Here is an 8,188-nt window from a genome sequence, read left to right as displayed (position 1 = left end):
GGCAAGGAGAGCCTTCAGATTGTGATGAAGATGTGATGTCTGTGGAAAGGAGGCGAGGAGGGAAAATCTTTAGACCGAATCTGTGATTGTAGCACAGTTCTGAGACAGCTTGGTCAGGTCAATGGGGAGTCCCTAAGCCAAGTTCATGAGATCCCTGTAGAGAAGCCCCAGTCAGGCAAGACCATTGGCTCACTCTAGTATACTGCCTCCCTGTGTCCAGTCATTGGCTGCCACAGTGGAGACAAAGGTTAGCAGCTGGGGGCTGTCACTTAACTGTGCTCCTGCAGTACATTCCTTTGAAGGAAGGTCAGAGGGATGTACCTTCATGTCTGCCATGTTTTAGAAAATTATATTTTTTGAAGCATACCCTGAGGTACTGCTTTGGGGTAGAAAGTGAGACTCTGAGGCATGAGCTCACCAGGAAAAAGGAAGTAAGAGTATAAAAATTTTCACCTTGATAGGATCAGAATTTTGGGAGCATGATTTAAGAATAAAAGAGAAGCAGGCTAAACAACATGGCAGGCAGTGACTAAGGAACTTTTTACAGACAGGAATATCTTATATTCAGTTACAATTTTCAAGTCCTAATGTAAACCCCTTCTGTCATTCTAAACCTTCAATAAAATTTGACAAACACCTCACAGGAGTGCGTGCGTGTGTGTGTGTGTGTGTGTGTGTGTGTGTGAGAGAGAGAGAGAGAGAGAGAGAGAGAGAGAGATGTGTTGGGGGGGATGTAAATCAGGAGAAAAAGTGAGTTCTATCTCTGAGTTAACAAAATTCAAAACAGGGACTTTGTGCATGGAAAAGAAAGAACAATCTGTTAAATAGGAACAGAAGTTCAGAGCCAGAGTGGTCTGTAGAGAGCCTAATCTCCCAGGAAGTCGCAGAAACCTTGGGGGCAGCGCTGGAAATCTCAGACTGTCGGCGAGCTTGGAGCAGTCTTGTCTAGCTCTGCCGGGCTCCATGAAGGTTGACTACAACCACAAGGACTTCACGCTTAGCCACTGCCAACCCAAAGAGGTGAGTGGAGATGGGAAACAGTGCTAAGTGAAGCCAGGAAATTATACAGCTTTCCAGGGATTCCCTGCATCTCTGGTCCCTCTGTCTTCTAGGTAGCGTCGAGTGTAATCTTGCTAATTTCTCTTTTCTCCTCTGAATATCTTTTCTATACCACATAATGATTTTCTCGGTCTATCACATAGAACCCTACTCTTCAGACTGGGCAGGAAAGAAATTGTATAATTTATAAAGTCCTTTAATTATTTTTCACCATTCCACAAATTATTTGTTTTAAATCTAGCTGATAGTGCTCCCATAACCAACCACCTGCCTCAGGCCCAGAATGCTTTGTTTCTTCACTCACTCCAATTTCAACTAGTGTCTGGAAGCTTTTCTCAATAATTACAACAATAATCTCTATGAATTTCTTTTCTATAGATCTATCTATCTCATTCTTTTACATTAATTATCATGTTATATCTTTGAGAAGACACAGTAAAATAGGCTGAACAGGTGTTCTCATCTTATAGATGAGAACATTGAGGTTTAGATAGGATTGCATAAAGCCACACAATAAGATTTTTTTCTTAAAGAATTTTAAGATTTGGGCCTGTGTGTACTCAGGTGGCAAGAGTGAGGAAATATAAGTGAGGCACCAAGGGCATCTTATTGGAAGCATCAATGGAATATGTTATGCACAGTTATCATATTCATTTTTGTATAACCATCATCATCATAATTGAAATTAGCATTACAATTTTAAGAGCCCTTTCACATATATAATCTCATAGGACTATCAAATCGTCCTTTGACGTAAGCAGAATTGTGTAGCTGGAAAAGCTAGATATAAAAAGTAACTTGGTCAACTTTATCGACCACTTTAGGATGAATAAATTTTATCTCCTCCATGAAAATTTCTGGTAAATTTACATATACAATGATTATTCTAAGCTCCAGTTTTTCTTATTTTGGGAATTTGCAGGGCTTTTTTTTGATGGACCAGGCATGGAAGAAGGAAAATTTAGGAAGTGTGAGTGATGGAGAATATTTTTGGACCCCAATCTAAAAACCTCTTTCTCAGAACTGTAAAGTTAGAACAGCATTTTAAAACCTCATTAAACAAACAAACAAACAAACAAACCATTTCCGGAATCAGAAAACACAAGCCATGTACAGATGAAGTTTAAATCAAATATACTTTGTTCATTTATGCACGTTTTATGTCACATTATGTAGTAGAAAGAATATTTTCTTTATTAAGTAGTTTCAATCAAAGTGTCCCTCTCCTCTCTCTCCGAGTTCTGGTGCGGTGAGATTATTTCAATGAAGTTACCACTGAGATGTGTTGCGAGATCTCCAGGACAGTTGGGAATGGATTTATTAGCTTGTGTTTCAGGGAAGCTAAATGAACAGTAACTCCGCCCCGACAATCTTTTTAATAGAATTGTCCCTTCTGCGTTCAATTGCTGTTTCAAAAAATTCTACATTCATTAATTCTTGGATAAAGCAAAGGAGTAACCCTGTGGTACACATTATAATAAAATATAGAGTAAAATACAGATTATGATAAGAACTTGGTCAAGGCATAGAGTTTCTCGTAGGTCATTTTTGTTTTGTTTTGTTTCTTTAATAAAGGGAAATAAAATATTATGTTAAGAAATTAAGAGGTTTACATTTTTAAATCCTCCATGAAATTAGATCTTATTGTTTATTAACATGCTAGTAATTTATTAAGTTTAAAAAAGTTAAACATCAAACCTCTAACAAATTAAATTTGAATAATTAATCCCTGTGTCAGTGGAGAAGCACAGTGATTAAATCAATGTATTTAAATTTTTTTTTTTAACTTTCAGGAAAAGTGAGCATTAAGGATTTGTCACTACAGATTAAATCCTTTCAGAAACGATGGGATTTTCATTTCATCTGTCCCAGTGTTATTTATTTGTCTTGCCCCAAGCCTTTCTAATTTAACTCTCAAAACTCAGAAACAAAAGCAGTATGTCTGGGGACAATAGGACACTTTTGGAGCCAGAGTGTCACCAGGCTTGGGCAGGACTGGATAGGACAAAAGGTGCATTTGCTCTCATTTGCTACAGCTCTTCCAGCTGTTGCCCGCTTCCAGCAGGACCTCATAGTCAGGCAGGCTCGACAGACAGGAAATTCTAGCTCCTTTATATTCTGCCAGTCCTATGAATATGGCTAAAGTAAGAAATGGGCCAGCTTTTATCACAGAGTTGCATGGACTTAAAGTGTTCTCCGCAAATTCACCAGTAAATTTGGCACATTATCAAGAATAAAAACTCCCTAAAAATTATCTAAAGGTAATTCATGGCCTGATCCTCTTCATTCTAGCACAGATCCAACTTTAGAACATAAACGACCCCTTCTATTTTTATATCGGTTAGAGCACTGAAAGAATTCCCATTTAGGATTATCATTTAATCTTCATAGTAAACATTCAAGATAAACAAAATGAATATTATCGATACTCCCCTTTAACTGTGGATCTTAGAGATCAATGAGTATGTCCAAGATTTTAAAAGCTACCTGCCCTCCATTCCCACCTTATGCTATTAACTTTGCTATTTTCTCTAATAAAATAATTTAAAGATACAAAAGGAAAATATAAAGTCACAGCTTCTAAATATGAGGCTATCCTATTGACTTAAAACTTTGAAATGAAGGACAAAAAGGAAGTCTTACCTTTTTGGAACAGTTTCTTCCCATACAGTATGAGTTCAGTTGTCAGGAAGTTTTCAGTTACCAAAAGAAAGGTAGATATCCAGTTGACTGTTGAACACACAGGTTTGAACTGTGTGGGTCTACTTTATTTTTATTTTTTTTCCAATAATAATGCTAGCTCTTCATATCCAGGGTTTCACACCCACAGTCAACCAACTGCAGAATGAAAACAATATCATCGCATTCCTAATCACAGATTCCAAAACATGGATTGAAAATACTGTTTTCAGTCCCTGTTTGGTTCAATCTGTGGATGTGAAGGGCCCGGACTGTAGTTAAATTCTGGGGAGTCAAGTTATACCAGACTTTTTGACTGAGGAGGGGGTCAGCACCCCTCCACATCCTCCCCTTGTTAAGCATCAGCTGCGTAAATAGGGAAACGCACATTCTCAGCCCTTCAGATATTTCCAATTTAACAGTAATTAGGTAGCAGATAGCTTTGGGGTGGGCAGATCTGTAATGTGGAGGGCCTGTGTCTCTGGGAATCTTCTTTCTTTACAACACTGTATGACAGTCTGTTTAGAAAACTGCCTAGAACTGGTAGGATAAAAAGGGATAGTTGATAGTCCCATATCTCTTGTGTTTCTTTGATTGAGGCTTTGAGTAGATGACGTCTGAGAAACATTGGGAAGGATCCAAAAGACTGGAGCAACCACAAAAGTTACTGTTAGGCTTTCCTTATGCGCTCTTTTATATTCGTTATCATGAAGTTTTGCATATTGCTCTTAGGTTCTGCAGCACAAAAACGCAGAGACCAATATGACCAAAATAAGGGCTTAATTAGGGCTTAAGAGGCAAGACTAATCCCTAGGCAGATTCCCACCATCACAACTGTTTCCAGCATTTCGAAAACAGTTCCGCACTATTTACTCATATTCAAATTAACTATTAATCCAGTCTTTTTTGTTGTTGTTGCTATGGTCCAGGTATTCATGAATTGCAAAATATTCCTTAATTGACAGGGTGTTCAGGCTGTATTTTCACCTATCCTGCCTTTCTCTTGATTATGTATATTTGTTTGGAAGAATTTATTAGTCCTAAAGTATATTGCATGAACTTGTTCCTTTATTTTCAAGATCAATCTAAATTCTTTTCCATATTCCTCGATGTTTGCAACTGCTCGATTTGTCTTTAGAATTCTAAAAAGAGCATTTTCAAATCTATCATCTTGGTCAATGATGGCTATTAAATAATACTAAATTCAAAGACAATTGATGCATACTATTAAATTAGGGAGGAGGCAAGAGAATTAAAATGTTAATCAAGCCACATCAGAGACTGCCATTTGCTGATCAGCCCTGCAGCCAGGCCAGGAGGACACCTTCAGAACAAAAGAAGATTTCTCCTGGGATTGCAAACAGCCCATTCCCCACACCTGTGAATGGGAAACAGGGATCAGAGTCATTCCTGATGGCTTAAACCATGGGGAACCTACAGATTAAAGGCTGGAAACTGCCAGCAGGCCTTTCACTCTACATATTCTTACCTTTTCACGCTACATACCCTCCCCCTTCCACACTGTATATCAAAGGAAATGGGCTAAAGAATGACAAATAAACTGAATTCCCTGAACACTCAGGGTCCCTCTCAGTGCCTTTACTCTGTCTCTCACTGTTCCTCTTGCGGTCCGCCTCTGAGAGAAGACCACTCTGTTGTGGAGTGATATTCCTTTTCTAATAAACTTTCCTTTTGACTCTAACTTTGGCGTGTGTGTTGAATTCTCTCTACACTCTCTACCAAAGGACGCTCTTCTTTTGGTACAGGGCTCGGTCTTCCCCACACTCGGGAGGAGGGGGAACTGACCTTGTCCTGCATCACTACCGCTTCATATGTTCCCTCTGTTTCTCAGATTGGTGACGTCATTTGGAAGCCAATGTTTCAACATTGGCAAAAGCTAAAGATAGTGTGTTGATCTGTTTTTCGAAAATTCATAAGAAATATAAGGAAGCAACCAGTAACATTTACCAGAGAAGATAGCTCCTAGCAGCCAACCCTAGAAATCCAAATTTTCTGAACAAATACCCAATCTCCTGGGCAGCCAGGAACTAATTACCTCAGAATGGGTAGCCTTGGTCTTATCAATTTGGCTGAAGCTCACAGAATAAGCCATTCAGGGTTTTAAGCACAGCCATTTTGCTCTTTAATTTAGACACAATTTAATGAATTCAGTTACCTGTTTCCTAGATCACCTGAGTAGAAACACAGAAACAAGTTAGGCAGAAGAAATAAGCTTACGGTAGCAAGTAGTGACAGTTAACTGTGAAAGAGCAGCTGAGGAAATTGTAAAGCAAACAAAAGAACCTAAAAGGCACAGCAGTCTGGGGTCCATTAACATAAGAGCAGATGACTAATCCTTGTAGCCCTTGAACTGAAAGTACCAGAGAGGAGAATAAGATAAAATTTGAAGAATGGCAAAAAAACTTCTCATATTTATTGAAAAACAACCAACCAGCCAATAGCCTATACATCCTGGAAACTCAACAAAGTCCAAGGATAAATGCAGAGACTTACAAATAGACACATCATAGTAAAAATGCTGAAAATCAAAGACAAGGAGAAAGTCTTGAAAAAAAGGTGGAGAAAAACAACGGGTCACTTAAAAGGGAAACAATGGAAACCAGAGGACAGTGGGAAAACATTCAAAGTGCTCAAATAAAAATACTGTCAACAGAGACTCCTATATACAGCAAAGCTATCGTTAAAAAAAAATCTGTTGCTAGCCAACTTATGAGAAATAGTAAAAGAAGTTCTTTGGGCTGAAAGCAAGTGATCCCAGACAGTAACAGAAATTAATAAGAACCATCGTGAAGGTAATTATGTAACATATATAAAAATTTCTTAACCTACTTAAAAAGCATTTTCGTAGAATGTGTATATATATTGTTGAGCCTATAACATATAAATGTAACATATGTGCAATATATTTGCCAACAGCACAAATGAGGTGAATGTGAGCAAAGCTGTAGTGGGCTGAGAAAATGACTAGAGATGGTAAACTAATAATTATAACAATGCATCGCTGGATTTGTAACATTAATAGATATAATATGTAGGCACTGTCTAGAAAATATTTTCCTTAGACTTGATATTCAATAAGTTTCAGATATTATACAATTTGTTACACTCCCTAACAAAACCTCTTCCCCCGCCCCCTGCCAAAAAAAAAAAAAAAAATTTCAGCATTACCCAAATATAAGGAATCCTCTTCTTTTAGCTACTTTTATTTGTTGCTCTGACAGCCAGGCTTAAAGTGTTTCAGCTACTTCTCCTTGATCTATACTGGGATCTTATGATTTCAGAAGTCTAGACTTAAAAGGAACCAGTTTCTGACAGTGAAAATAAAAACGAGGTTGTTTTTCTTTTTTCTTTTAAGCATAAAAAAATAACATAGCAATGTAAAAGATTCCTAAACATTTTTCATTGTTTATTCCCTTCTGGTTTTATTCCATAGGCACTGACATTTTATTTTTTAGAGGTTTAACCACATCTAACTATCATCTATCTATATCTATCTATATCTATCTATATCTATCTATCTATCTATCTATCTATCTATCTATCTATCATCTCTCATCATCATCTATCATCTATATCTATCAACTAATTTACTTGGTATTACTTTGGATACTTAAGTTTAATTATCATTCTTGATAGCATTATGTGTATTTAAGGATATGTTATTTTCTTGTGTCTCTCCCACCTGCTCATTGTTTTCTAGTGGTGGACCTAGAAGGCTTGGAGCTCAGACTTCCTGACTCAAAAACAAAAACAAAAAAAACTAGAAAAAAAAAAAAGCGCAACATCTTGAACTTTGGTAAAGTAATGTGCATGGCCTTTGACTTTACCAAAGTTTTCAAATTGTATTTACATAATTTGAAATTAGGTATTTAAATACAAATAAGTATCATTTAGTAATATTTAATGTAAAATGCTAATTAGTTGTGATTTATAGTCTATGAATCTACCATATTTCACAGGTAGTTTAGAAAGAGTGAAGAGGAATTTTCCCCTCAAATGGCTAACCTTGTAATCAGCTTTGTTCTGCTTCTGTAGACATGCTTGCCTCATAGGCTGAAGGGCAGAGTGACCTCGAGATCAACTGAAGACTCACCCTTCCCTTTGCTTGTTCTGTCTAGATAACAGATGTATTACCTTTGCTTGTTAAACCCTATAAAAATAAGGTTACCCCCGAGCTCAGGGCCCAGATCTTCAGAGTGCTAGCTCTTCTGGGACCACCAGCCTAATAACCCTGAGTTCTCCGGCTCTCCAAGTGGTGCTTGGTTCTCACTAATTTTTCTGCAACAAGAGTAGTACGTTTAAAATTTTTGACTCATATGTCCCGATAGACATAAACCTATCTGTTGTCTTTCTTACTTCTTTAACATACTGCCTTAAGCAGTAATTTTGGAAAAAAATTCAACTGAGTTAATTAAGAAATATAACTGAA

This window comes from Rousettus aegyptiacus, unplaced genomic scaffold (genome assembly GCF_014176215.1).
Source record: "Rousettus aegyptiacus isolate mRouAeg1 unplaced genomic scaffold, mRouAeg1.p scaffold_m13_p_3, whole genome shotgun sequence".
NCBI lineage: Eukaryota > Metazoa > Chordata > Mammalia > Chiroptera > Pteropodidae > Rousettus > Rousettus aegyptiacus.
This window is presented reverse-complemented; position numbering follows the sequence as displayed.